The following is a 12,892-nucleotide window of genomic DNA, read 5'->3' on the forward strand; positions in this document are numbered from 1 at the left end:
CGGCAACGCTTCCATGCTTGTTTCCTTACCAATGTGTCCTGAGCTCCGAACTGCTGCTAGATTGTCATATATTCTTCTCTCATTTTTATTTATTTATGTCTTTGTGGTGAACAAACAATGATTATGTGAGAGCTGCTCATTGTGAACATCCGCGAGTGAGAAGAGCTGTTTATACAGCAAGGGGTTTTTGGAATGCGTAGCGAAACAGAGGGCAATGCAAGGTACACGGCAGTGAAGTAGGATTATCTGCCTTTCATTAGATTTAAGGCCAGGCCATACTAGGAAGATAGAAAGTCATTGCTTGATCAATTAAGTAGTTCATTTATCAGAACTTTGTAAACAGTATATGCACAAAGGGAGTAATTTCTCTTCAGTCTCTGATAAAGAAGTAGGCATTAGTATCTCTTCATGACCAATGACCTTCATCTATGATCACTCAAACTCTCCTAGTTACAGTCTCACTGACACAGTAGGGTGCTGCAACCTGCATTTTCTTCTCTCTGCCAGGCTTAACACCCTTCAGAGCAGGTTTAAAGACCATGCATGGAGTTGGAGAGATTAGTTTCTTACATATAGGAGCAGAGCACTGTAGAACCAAGAGGTGATCAACTTTCCTACATTTAGTGTGCACAAGAAGGACACAGAAAATTTCAAGAAGAGATACACAGTGTATGATGTTTGTCAGAGGAAAGCTGAAAATATACAGAAATACAACCACAAGATAACATTATGGGATAATTCACAATAATGGGAATTTTCTGGCATTACAGATGCCCAGTCCCACATTTCTTCTCAGAGCTGTATTTTGAGCTTTTAAGTTTTTGAGGAACTTAATGGCATCTTAATGATCTCTTTGGCTTCAGACATTAGAATTAGTTATGCATCTGCATATTCATCAGAAGTCTGACTTTTTCTTCATGTTCTTTATGGAATTTTAAATTTCTTTCAGTGCACATGGGATAACATCTTGGGATCTTATTTTGATTTTAGAACAACTTGACAAAACATTTTATAGTTTAGAAAAAGGTTGCTCTATTGAGAAATGTGAAACAGATTAAGCAGGTTGGTTTTTCGCCAAGGTTTCTCTGAGATAAATTAAATTGCCGCCTTGTCAAGTGAATATAGTATCTGGAATATTGACCTGCCTTTTTTTTTTTTTTCCTCTGCTGTTGGATGAGATGGATAATCAGGAATTTAATAGAATTACACTGATGTAAAGTGAATGAGGTCAGTTCTGCAATATTGTCTTTTGCTTTGATGAGGACTGATCCCTGGCTTCTATGCTGTTCGAATGCTGTAGATACTAAAAGCAGGAGCCTGCAGTTTGAAGGAGTTTATAAAGACTAGGGAATACTCTCAATCTTGTCCCAAATTAGCAGTGTGGTCCTCACTCCATCAAAGGGCAGAACCATGTTTCTGGGTTTAAAATGTTTTAGAAACTGCATCAGGTGGGATCTCTGGCAGGGCTCCTTTACACAGCCCATATGCAAACCATATTAAAGAGGACATAATGTGCTTGTTGCCGAGGAAACACAAGCCATTAAGCCCTGGCAGCATAATTCATAAGAAACAAATAATGGCCATTAGCATCTACTTTCTCCATTAGTGCCATGAAACCTATATGAAATAGCCTTGCAGTCTCCTAGCTAATGGAAATGACATAACTAGAGAATTAAAGGGTGAAATGAGAAATTATAATTCATTGAGCTCTTAGTATGCATAGAGTAATGAGAATGCAGGACTGGATGTGTTTTCTTCTCATGTTGATAATTTTTTAGGCACCTGGTTTTCCTACCCATGTTACTGTACGGTGTGAATCACACTCAAGGTAAGTCTTTGCCAGGCAAAAAAGATCAGACATCCGTTTTCCAAGAGGCCCTCCAGAAAAAGGAAATAAAAATTATGAGTGGAAGTAAGAGACTGAGGAAATAAATAAATTTTTTTTTGAATTTGGCTTTTCTGATCAGATTTTATGTTATTCCACTAGCTCAGAATCAAACTAGCATGAAATGTCGTTATGGATAACTTCTGATTATATTTTTTTGGGTTTTGTCTATTTCAGGATGATTTTAAAATCTGGAATCTGGTTTCTTCGTTTCTTGTTATCCTGTCGTATTAGTTATGCAAAGCATTTGGAAGCTTCTTGGAGGGAATCACTTGTAGCTACATAGGAACACTGTGCCAAACTGCCATTCTGCTTTTATTCTAGGAAATATTTATTGGCAAAGGACATGGAGAGGAGGGAATCTAGTTCAGTTTTTTGGTCGTCTAAGCAGTTCTCACTCCAGAAATGTCATCGAGAACCATAACTAGTCTGGACCCCCAAGGCAGATCCATGTTCTTGCAGATATGTTATGGTCACCCATACTCAGCTTCAAAGCCAAGAAGTCAAAGAGAAGTTGGTCATGACTGGCCTTTGCTCTCAGATGTTTCTCTGCTTTCAAGCTATCTGTTTTTGAGAGGAAAATTAGCATTGCTGCCTGTTAAATCACTCCTGTGTTTACACCAGTGAAGGCTAAGGAGGAACTGGAATATATAACCTCAGGCCCCAAGTCATGCATAAACACTTCAGTGCAACAAATCAGTTGTCGTCAATTGGTTAAGTCCATTGTCAGCTTTGCTTTCTTGGGGCAACCTGCTTGCAGCCTCCAAGGATGATCTAGGTAAGAGCTGAACAAATAGTGATTAGGAGCCTCCAAACTTTGCCCCCAGAGCTCTAGCAGAGTTTCACTCGCGTGCGGTTTCTGTTCAGATAAAAGGCACAGTGAAATACTTGTGGTGAAGCATATGCTGCTTTCTCCAAAGTTTTATGGGACTTTGCTTGATAGCGATCTGAAGGATTTGGAAGTGAGTATTAGGAAATGAGTACATGATGCAGTGGCATTAACTTGTTTAGTGACTTCTGGTGCAATAAGAGAATGCACATCGAAAATCTGTTTTGTGAGCCTGTGACTATACACATATATATATATGCATAATATATGCACTCATATATATATGTACACATACACATATATATGTATGCATACACACACACTTACATATGTGAACGCAGGGGAAACATTTTACCAGAAATCTCTAAATAATATAGTTTTAAAGGAGATTATGAAGGATAGGGCTCAGGGCCTTGTCCAGTCGTGTTTTGGTGATTTCCCAGGATAGAGATTCTTCAGCCTTTCTGAGTCACCTGTTTCAGGGTTTTAACAGCCCTTGCTGTGCCTCCTCCTGTCCTCCTCCTGTCCTCCTCCTGTCCTCCTCCTGTCCTCCTCCTGTCCTCTTCCTTTCCGTTTCTTTTGCTGCAACTTGCAGCCTTTATCTCTTGTGTTTTCACTGTATACCTCTGAAACCTTCCTGTAACTCCCCTTCAGAAAGCTGAAGAGAACAATTGGATCCTCCATTCAGACTTCTTCTGGAGCCTAAACAAACCCCAATCTCACAGCCTCTCCTTCTGTGTCATGTGCACAGGCACTTAGTTACCTTGGTGACCCTTTACTATACTCTCCCCGTTGTCTCTTTTGCACTGAGAGGTCCAAAACTGTACGCAGAGGTCCAGATGTGCAATGTTGGGCTTTACCTTCAGCCTGTCATGGTTTCGCTGAATGACTGCCTTGTCTTTTGGTGTATTTAGTGATCTCTTCAGTTTAATATCACCTGTAAACTTAAAGGTCTATTCTGTCACTTCATTGAGGTCCAAGTCATTGATGAAGATTTTGGATACTAATGAACACAATTTGTAACCAGCTCCCAGTTAGACTTTGGACCTGTTGACCTTGCAGCCTGATGATACAGCCAGTTTTCCCCCACTTTTTAGCTCACTCAACCGATCCATATCTGCCCTGTTTGGCTAAATTGTTGCTGGGGCATCCACGTCAAAAGCCTCACTGAAGTCAAGAAAAACAACATTCACTGCTACCCATTGCCACAGAGCCGGTTGTGCCGTCATAAGGATGGTCAGGTTGGTCAGCCACAATTTGATGGATCTCTTAGGGCTCTTCCCAAATGCCTTTTGGCCCTTGCTTGCCTGGAAATGTCTTCCAAACAAGAAATGACTTATTTCTCTTCTGAGAAGAGTTCCTCTGCTTTGCAGTGTGCTCCTAGACACTTCTGGTAGCAGAAGTCATAGCTATATCAGCAAGTTGGCCAACGGGTTTAGGAAGCTCTGCCTTTTTTTCTAAGATCTGTGATAGGCTATAAATTAGATTGGTGGTAGGCTATTAATTAGATCTGTGGTAAGGCTGGGTCGCCAGTTTGGCAAATCTAGTGTGGATCAGGCACGTGAATGTGATGTCACAGCTATACCTGTCCGATGGAGCAATATTTGAGCTAGCTGGTGTGTAGTGTACTAAATGACACCCCCAGAAGTGCCCTGTCCTGCCGTCCCTGTGTTGGCTCTAGGAAGCAAATAAAGAAAAAGAGGATTCGCTTTATCATGTGTATCGTGGTGTCTACAGCGCGAAGTTTTTCTTTGAGATGAGTCTCCTCCAGGAGATGTTTTGTGCATTATGCTCCCGTGGATGGTGTTGTTCTGATCTGCCATTCCCAAACACCCTTTGCCAGGCTTGAAGGAGGAGCTGGAATAAAACTGCCGGGCAGCTGTCTTGCCAAGCGCTAGCTCTTTGGAAGCTGAGCAGCTGAGAAAGGAAGCCTTGGACCTGTGAATCCCATTGCTCCATTTTTTTCAGACAGTTTCGGGGTTGTGAGCTGCCATTTGGGAGATTATAACAGCTCTTTGGATGTTTCTTGACTATTAGTAGCAGCTTTCTTCACGTGGTTATCCCAGCTTTTGGGAGCTGTCTGAACCACTGGTTCCAGCTTTTATGGATTCCCAGTGACAGGAGGTGATACTTTGCAGTCAGGTTCTGGCTGTTATGGATAATTGCTTTGCTCTTGTTACCTCTAACAGTGAAAGCTCTATCCTTCTGTGCCGAAAATGTTGAACAAGTGTGTCCTAATGTGTTTTATTTAACAGTCCTGCTCATACGACCACCTCAGTTTTCTCATGGTCTGTGCAATCTCTGTTCAGATTCATTGAAACACATGATCTTGATAAAAATGAGTCTCACGTGATAAGATGAGTGTTCTTTCTATCACTGCCAGTTGCTCTGGACTTTAAAGAATCATTAACAGGTGGTAAAATAATAGCCACTCTTAATCAGTTTGGTGTCCTGTGGTTGTACAGGAATGATTAATGTTCTTTATCCATTGTGATCTCTGAAGAGTACAAAAAGGAAAAGTTTCAGTCAAACAGGGTCATGTCTAATGAATGAACTTTACATGTGTTGCTTCTCCTGACAACCAAAGGACCTAACTTGCATAGGCTTCAAAATTCACTATATGTGTTGTGGTTTGCTTATTCTCTAAAATCTTCAAATCCAATTTCATGTGTGAGCACAAAAGGAAATTCAAACTCTCATTGTCCCTCAGGACCTCATGCAGAGTATTCTAGTATGCGGGTCTCTTTCTGCCTATGATCCTTGTGTGACATTGCTGGAACATTTAAGTTCTTTTGCATGAATGTAAAGGAGAACTGCCACCATTTGAGAAGTTAGAAGAGACATTTGCTCTTTGGAGTATGTGAGCTTGTACCCCAAGTGTTATGTATTCCCATGGGATGTGATCAATTGGAATGGTAATGGAAGCTGTTTCCTAATCTGGGATGCGTTTGGTACTCAACCTGATCTAAGCAGACTGTTGGTTTTATAACCCTTTGCAGAGTTTCCAGTAAGTGATGTTGTGAAGACATGGAATTTCCTAAGAGAGGCTGAAAAATATGTTCCAGTTTTTACACACCCTTCTTAAAGGTATACCTCCTTATAGTTTACTCTGATTTGTAACTGCCCATGAGTCACAGATGCTCCACGCCTGAAATATTGTGAAAGTAAAAGGTAATTTACAGATAACCACCTTCTCTGGCTATAAACATGTATTGAGAACCTGTCAACAAAATATTTATCATCCTCACCCGGTTAACACCCAGTTCACATTGACAATCTCTGTTTAATATGTCCCAGGTTGTGAAGAGCTTTCTTCCATGTTTATTGTTTCTGAGGGATTTCCACATACAGATTTCAAGCCCTGCATTAGGTGTAGCAAGCCAGTGGGTGTGCGAGTTTCCTGGCAGTGTGATGGTGATAATGTTCTGACAGCAAAGCAATTATTACTCCAACTATAGGAATTAAGAGCATGCACAGCTGCTCAGTCAGTCAGGTTTGGTTGTGACCTGTGTATCCATCACAGATAATGCTGGGCCCTGACCTTCCCGAGGCTAAAAGGGCTATCAAAAACTAATAGAGCTCCTCAGAGTTTGTCTTTGACCTGTACTACCTGGCAAAGAGAAGAAGAGGACAAGTCTTGCTGTTAAAAGTCCTCCTTATTAGGCTGTTACTGGTTTCCTCTTCCTAGTAGTTTGCTTTGGTGGCTTTGGAGAGGAAAATTGGAAATGCTGAATCCTTATGGAAATGTTCATGTTCCCTATGGAAATGTTTCATGTTGGGAGAGGGGTGATATATAGTTGAGTTTCCCCCTCTCATTCTAATAGTTCTCCTGTACATGGATTTTTCATTTCACACAGTAGCACTGAATAATTTAGTATACGCATTTAGATTTGAAATCTAGGCAGGGACTGGGTAAATGAAAAATATGACTCTAAAGACTCTTTTGGTGAGAAATGCTTATTGCTCATCCAATACAGGCATCTTGGACCAAGACCATGATGCAATTGAAGAAAAGTGGTTTAACGTAGGTTTTATATTGTTTCCATTCTGCTAATCCTGAGGTGGCTGGTTTGGGGACGCACACGACAGCTTTAGGATTTTTGTCCCTGAAGAACCTTTCCTTTGGTGGAGAATATCTCTAATTGACCATTTTTTGCACTCTCTGTATCCGACCTTCCGTAGCGGTTTGGGGAGTACCTGCTTTTCCAGTTGGCCGGATGCTCTGGGTGCTTGGAGTTGTCAGATAACAGGGAAGATACGACTTTTGAAACCTACCTATTCCTAAATATTTTCCTCCTTTCATGTCCTAGTGCATTCTTTAGGTGGCAATCAACCATCTCTTCCCTTCCCTGTCCTTTAGCAAAGAAGGGAACAGTGTCAGGAGCCTTGAGAATGCTAATGCCATGTTGACTTGAAGCACTGCCTCAAGTTAAGAGCTTTCCAAGCACAATCCTTGACAGGATGTCTCCATGCCAGCAAAAAACCTAGAAGAGCTGATTTGTATTGGCTGCAGTTAGACTTTTGGAAGAATTTTCCCACTGTCAAGAGGTTATAAAGGTTGGCTTCCAGTTTATTTGTGTAGTTTAGCACCTTACATGACATAACACGAGGAAACAAATTTCGCTGAAGCTGTGTAATTCAGGCATTTTATTTAAAAATGCCTATACTGTCACTCATCTGAAAGCAGAAGTGAGTCAAAATCCCAGAAATATCCACACCCATCACTCTGTCATCATTTCATCAGGCACTGCCACTGACATATACACAGAAAAAGCCTCATGTCCATCAACATACATACCACCTCTGAAATAATATCTGAAATAATATCTGGATTGCTCAAATGCAGAAAACTCTTGTCCTTTGAGGTGCGTGAGCTAAACTTCTTTCTAGAAATACCCATCTTTCTACAAAAGTAGTGATTGAAATCCATCCAGAGACAGCCTTCATGAAGTGTTTAGAACAGCTTTTGTGTATCTACGTGTAATTTATTATTTCAGTTGACAACATTAGCTATAAAATGCATGCCCAGAGAGATGTAGCTTTAATCAGATATGGAGAGTCATTAAAGCTATAACTGGAATAAAAAAAAGGTGCTAACAGAAATGTATATTATGAAGCAATAATCTGAATAAGAGCTTTGAGTATTGAGTGATAACGTGTGCTCTGCCTAGCTGCAAGCCTTGCATGTGGCGTTCTGGGTTAGAGTTCACTTATTGTGCCAAGATCTGCTTTCCAGAGAACTTAGAGAGTGGGAGCAAGGTCTTTAAAAAGGCAGGGCCTTGTTGCCTTGGATTCATTATTTTGTTGTTTCACCTCGAAAATCAGTGCAGTGTTTCTCCCATTCAGACTCTCCTAGGAATTCACTTAGGAGTGCTAGGGATACATAGCTCAAGATTGGACTGCTTTTCATATCTGCTAAGGAAGTTTACAAGCTTTTTAGATACCAGATGAGGTTAGTGTTTCTCCTGGAAATAGATGCAGGCTACTGCCTTAACTTCATAAGTAATAATTTTGTAATAATTACAGTATTTAGCAGATAGAAAATATGAAACAACACGTACTTTTTCCTTCTTGAGATTTTTTAAATAATAATTACAGTATTTAGGAGATAGAAACTATAGAACAGCATGTACTTTTTTCCTTCTTGAGGTTTTGTAAGTTGTTAGATCATAAAGATCTCACTTCAGAAGGGATCTCCACGTTGTGCCACCAAAACACTTGTGTCCTCTGCGCTGTTCTGGACTCTCTCAGAAGCCAAAGCTTGGCCAAAAGGTCCATCTGCACAAATGTATCCAGTTATTTACCCATGTTCTTTGTTCTCAGGTAATACTAATATTTTTTTCCCATCCAATAACGCAAAGATTTCTCCATGTTCACTATTTCCATTTCTCAACAGTAATCTGTACTGTGTATATGATCATTTAGTTTGTTCAGACTATTTTTAAACTTCAGTAATAGAAAAGTTATCTCAGGCAGCTTTTCTGTTTCTATGTCTTGCCAATCCCTCTTTCTGGTACTTCTCTTATAATGGAGCAATGAATTGGTTTGTAGCAAATATGAATACTATTTCTTTCCACCAAACAGCAATAAAAGTTTCCTATGAATTCTCTTCAGCAATGTTTCTATGGCTTTTCTGTAAGCTTCTTAGTGTATTTTGTGTAGTGTGAAGATGATAATGTTATTCAGACATTTTCCTCATTTACTTTATAGACTAAACTCTGTGCAAATGGAAGGCTTAACAGAAGAGCAGCAGGATGGGATATATATATTAGATATATATTAATACTTGTAGATTGTAATCTTTTTCCTCTTCCAGTTAGATTTCTTCCATCAAATTAACCCATTAGATATGATCAATAATAATACTACATTTGCTGTGTCTTATCACTACAGAATGAATAAAACCGCTCTGAAGGCCAGAAATTATCCCGTGTTTCAGAATGATCACATTTATTTCTAGTAAAATGAAGCAGGAACACGTAGGGTTTGCATTAGCTCACCTGAATGGCTAGAGAATGATTTCAATGCAAAAGGTGTTTGCAGCTCATTTCCTCTTCACTTTTTTGATGTATTCTATGGAATTGAAAAAAAATATAGGGAAAAATTGCTGGAAAATGTTATCAATAACAGAAGTGACAATTCGGCATGTAATTCTCTCTGAAAAGTCCTTTTCTGGATACATTGTCCTTGGGGAGAGGTGAGGAGCTCCCCAAAAGAATGAACAAGCTCTAACGTACTAAATACGCTGGGTGGGTCATGGGGAAAGTAAATACATTGTGTGATATGGCTTATAAAATAATGTTCACACGTCTGTTTTAATGGGAGTGCTACTGAGTTAATAAGTTGCTCACGGGGAGCAAACTGCCCAGCTGTCAGATGGCTAAATCTGGTGACAATTTGGCTTGGTTTGAGAAGATTTTTTTAATCCATTGAGGATTTTATTCCATTTAATTAATCCTGATGGAAATTTGAACCTATCTCTTCCCATTAATCTTCTCTCATTAGTCTCCTGAATTATAAGAAGGAATAAAGCACTCATATAGCAAAAATGCAATAAAGTTACCTTATTTGCTCTCTTAGCCCATGTTACAGAAGTAACACAGTCCTTGGACTGTTATTTTTATAACTTTGGCAGTGCTCAGGTACAGCAGGGCTGGGCCTACTTAGTCTTCATATGGAGATAATTAAATCACTTCCTGGAGAGCTGAAAATGTCTCTCTGCTTCAATTTTATTGGGCTATCTGCACATAAACTACTTGATTTTTATATTCTTTAATATTTCTTTTCAGTAGAGATCCACATTAAAAAATTAGCCTAGTAGTGTGGGATTCATTTTCTTTTTTTATTTGTCTATTGCTAAATATTTTTTCTTGATATGATCCTTGAAGTGAGTAGGAATAGAATGACCTTGCCTTTTTACTGATAACCTCTTGTGAAGGGAGCTGCTTTCCAACTGACTTTTTTTTTCTCTTTCTATTATACCTCCTGGAATTTTTGCACACTTTAAGCACACTTTAAGCAAGATTGCACAAAGAGGAGGTTTGTGACATCAAGTAATATGTTAAAAAAATTCCTCCATTTGCCTACTTTAACTGTTGTGGTGTTATTAGGTCACCTTAGGGAAAACTTGAGCAAGTCTTTGAATTTCTGCCTCGTTCCCTTGCAGATGTGGTCACTGTGATGCACTGTGTTCAAGAGTACCTGGCCAAGAAACCAGCAAAGGAGAAGAGACTTCTACAATCCAGCATATAGCTTCCCACAAGTAAAATAATTGCTTTTTTTATATATATTTATATACTTTTAAAAAAAAATGTACTGTACAATAACTAGGTTACTGTATATAAACCAGCACTTTTGATGAGTGTTCTAAAAATTAGTCTGCTTGCAGGAATATCAGGGAGAGAAAGGAGTTCCTCTTCTGGGTAATTTGCATAATAATTCTTCCTTTTCTCTGTTTGCCTGATTTATCATTTCCCCTCTTTAGGAGTAGGACTTAGGTGAGGCTGACATGATGATCAGAGACTGGTCAGCTGTTCCAAACCTCAGCATTTACAGTTCTTCCTCTGCAACACGTGAGCATAACATTTGTTGCAATATAGCACAGAGCAGAAAAAATATTTATGAAAGACGGTTGTTTTCAGATGTGATACAGTTATTTGGATGGAGACAGCATTAGGTTGCTTTGTTTTTTTCAGGAATGTTACAACTCCTAAACATTAAATGGGTAGAGAAGAAGGAAGCTTCTTCCGCACAGGCTTCGAAGAGACTAGACAAGGTGTCAGTGAGGTTTGGGTGTAATGCTCAGATTTAAAACTCCATCTTATAGTAACAGCAGCAGGGGAGCTGCAGGTCCTTCATAGTTCATGTCCCTGCCCTCTGGCCCCATAAATGGTGGTGCCTCTGGCAACCCTTGTAGTTATGTCCTTGCATTTGCAAATTCATCACTTCATTGTGTGTGCACGCTGTGCCAGCGATCTGCTGTGTGGTTTGGGGTAACTTACTGCCCTGCTCTGTACCTGGTGCTCACATCCCTTGACTGTTTCTTCCATTAGGTTGTGAACTTTCTGGAGCCAGAGCTCCCTGGTATCATATGTGTAGGGCAGTCGATGAGAGGTCTGATCTTGATAGCTGTGTGTGTGCACCTTTGTAAATTAAATCATCAGTGATCTGCAAAGGAAGGAAAGATTAAATGAGCTGGGCCTGGTTAGTCTTGAGAAGATTGAGAGAGGATCTTATCAATATGTACCTCAGGGGAGAATGTAAAGAAGATGGGGCCAAACTCTTCTCAGTGGTGGTTGGTGACAGGACAAGGGGTATCAATTGAAACCCAGGCAGTTCCATCTGCATGTGAGGAAGAACTTCTTTACAGTGAGGGTGTCAGAGCCCTGGCACAGGCTGCCCAGGGAGGTTGTAGAGTCTCCTTCTCTGGAGATCTTCCAAACCCGCCTCGATGCCGCCCTTTGCCCCATGCTCCGGGTGTCCCTGCTGGAGCAGGAGGTTGGACTGGATGATCTCTAGAGGTCCCTTCCAACTTCAACCGTTCTGTGATTCTGTGACTTATTCGTCATGTTCCTGGGAGCACCACGAATGCTGCTACTATGTCACTCAAAAGCGCATGGTGGCATCAGCATCACCTAGTTCTGCAGCTTAGTTTGTGGCAGCTGCTATTTTTTTTTTTGGAAGTTGCACAGCTGATAATGCTGTTTTCCATAAGTCCTTGTACTCAAAGTACATGAGGATTAAATCTGATCAGCGCTAGTACAGAGATGTGGTTTGCCTTAGTTTTCATGACATGCTTAACTTCATCAGGCTTGATCTAGGGGGAAGCAGTCAATGAAGACTTGGGTCACACTATCTCTGCCTCCTGCTGCTTTGACTGACTGGTCTCACTCCAGTTAATCTCTCTTAATTCAATGGACCGGTTTGGTTCGCAGGGAAGAACATAGAAATTTCCATGATATACCAAATTATTTGTCATTTTGTCATTTGTATTTTGCAACAATAGAGCCCTACACTGGACCGGATGCTTCACGACGATGAAAACGCACTGGAGCACGTTGCAGCAGAGTGTGAGAAAGGGAGGTTATTCTTGCTCCTGATGTGAAGTTCATCCTTTGTCAGGTGGCTTCCTCGTGTCATGTGGCTTATCTTGGCTTTAACACAATACAAAGGTAGGTTTGGCCTTTTTTGAATCTGAATACTTGGCTGACCTTTCAGAGAAGACCATGTATATGCTTTCAGTCCGTGAAGTGATTCATGTAGTTACACCAACAATCTGCTGAGTGTTACAAACCCTTCCAGGATTCTCTTTGGACTGTAGATATGAGGATGTGGAGAGGCATAAACAGCTTCAACAAAGCGGCCAACCCTTTTGTTGCTCCATAAAGAATGTTTGATTTAGATTTGTGGCTTTTAGAAAGAAAACAGAATTAAGTCAATGTTTGCATTGTGCATAAAGATGGAAATTGCATTTTTTTTTTTTTTTGACCCTGATTCATAGTGGTTCTTGCTTTGAAGTCTTTTAGCTATGAGTACTGCAAAGGCTGTAGACAGAAGACTGCAGTATTTCTTTGCCTCTGTAAGCATTTTTGCAGAGGTCCAGGTGAGAACACAGATAACTTACAGTAGATATGGTAGGATATGCTCCTTTTGAGTGTTTTCCTTGGCTTACTTCTGCA

Source organism: Nothoprocta perdicaria, unplaced genomic scaffold, assembly GCF_003342845.1.
Source record: "Nothoprocta perdicaria isolate Ctin4 unplaced genomic scaffold, notPer1 scaffold_2, whole genome shotgun sequence".
In the NCBI taxonomy this organism is placed as follows: domain Eukaryota; kingdom Metazoa; phylum Chordata; class Aves; order Tinamiformes; family Tinamidae; genus Nothoprocta; species Nothoprocta perdicaria.